Genomic DNA, 1,758 nt, shown 5'->3' with positions numbered 1-1,758 from the left:
CCAGCACCGCCAGCCCCCACGACCGGGGGTGCTGTGCTAGCTCTGCCTCCCCCACCCCCCCCAAGTCTGCTTAGCCCATTAGCTGCTGTGGGGGCTTCCGGGTTAGCTTGCTGCAGAGGCATCTCACAGCCCCTGCCTGGTTTCCCCTGCTCCCGACCCCTGGCACCGTGGCCAGCACAACTCGCACCATTCCAGGAGTCACGGTGACATCCTCTGTGACCCAGCGGGTCACATTTTTGTTCCTGTCCCCTCATTATCAGGCCCGGGAGGTCCCATGCACCAAGTAGACAAACTTCTTCTTCCCTTCCCTGTGGGGCCTCAAGGCTCATGGATGCCAGGCTGGTTCCTAACCAGTGTTGGGGGTCCCAGGCACCCACCAAGCTCAGTGGCAGGAGGGATGACCCAGGCACAGACCCGGATCCTCATTGCCTGTGCCTCACGTCTCCCATCACAACACACCCCGAGGAAGTCTGTTTTTTTTTCTTTTAAAATACTTTTATTTCTTACTTAATTATCTCAATACTGACATTACAAAAAAAAAAAAAAAATACAAAAAAAACCAAAACCAAAAGAACCCCACTATAAAGGTGTGGGGGTGGGGGGGGGGGCGCGTAGAATATTTTGGCAGGGTTTTTTTTCTCGGGGGTGCTGTGGTGGAGGAGGAGCTGTACAAAGCCAGGTCGAACGTGCCTCCCGCTCCGTAAGAGCCCTTTGCCGGGGGAAAAAATAAATAAAACTGGCACGAGGCAGAGTGGGCCGAGAAAGGTTTAAGAAATATAAAAATTCTCCTGATGGAAATCCAAAGGTTTTTAAAAAAATACAGCATTTGAAAACAAAGCCACCAAGCAGACTGCCTCATGCGCCTCCCAGCTTCACCCCCGACGCTCAAAAAATACCCTCCTGAATGGATTGTCCCTGTAGAAAAATATATACACGCGCCCTTCTCTGGCTGAAGACCCTAAGGTTGAACTCAAACACTAGTGAAACCCACGGCTCTGCTCACGCTTGGCTCTGCTTCTGCACCCTGGCTCGTGCTACACGCACATCCCCTGCGATGGGCTCGATGCTCACGCGGTGACACATCCGCCCTCGCCAAAAAAAAAAGCCAGGGTGCACCACTCCAGGAACCCCAAAACGGGCAGAGGAAAACACCCTTATGGAGTTTATCTAACGAGCTCTATATATATGTATTCAAAGAAAAAGCAGCAATGCAAACTCAACACATCTGAACAAGAAAGCTGCACCCTGGGCTTTCCCCCCTCCTCCTGCTGCCTCGGGCTCTGTGGGCAGCCCCGTGGGCACAGCCCCGGGCAGGGGCAGGGGGCTGGACAGGACTGTCCCCATGTGCTCCCATCCCCATTTGGCACAGCCGAGGTTCGGTTGTAGGCTTGGCACAGGAGAGTGGATCACGGTTGGACTTGGTACCGTGGTCCCAGGTGAGAAACAGTCCGGCTACAGGGGGATGGCCACTGCGGGCGGGAGCGATGGGCACCGCAGGACAGCCGGGACCCCCAACAGCAGCAAGTATCAAAGAGGGGAAGAGAAAAACTATCAGCGGGGATGCTAGATCCTGTGGAGTCCTATTTACACTGCACCGGACCCCGACAGGTCCAGCCTCTTGTGGGAAAAGTGGCCTGAAAAGCAGGTGGCATTAAAAAAAACCAAACAACAAACCCCAGTGACACACCTCCCCAGGTAAAGGGCCCGCGCCGCTCGCTCGTGCGAGGTGGAAAAGCTGGACCTCAGAGGGAAAATAAA

This window comes from Chaetura pelagica, unplaced genomic scaffold (genome assembly GCF_000747805.2).
Source record: "Chaetura pelagica isolate M959 unplaced genomic scaffold, ChaPel_1.0 scaffold426, whole genome shotgun sequence".
Classification (NCBI taxonomy): domain Eukaryota; kingdom Metazoa; phylum Chordata; class Aves; order Apodiformes; family Apodidae; genus Chaetura; species Chaetura pelagica.
The sequence above is the reverse complement of the archived record's forward strand: the minus strand, read 5'-3'. Positions refer to the sequence as shown.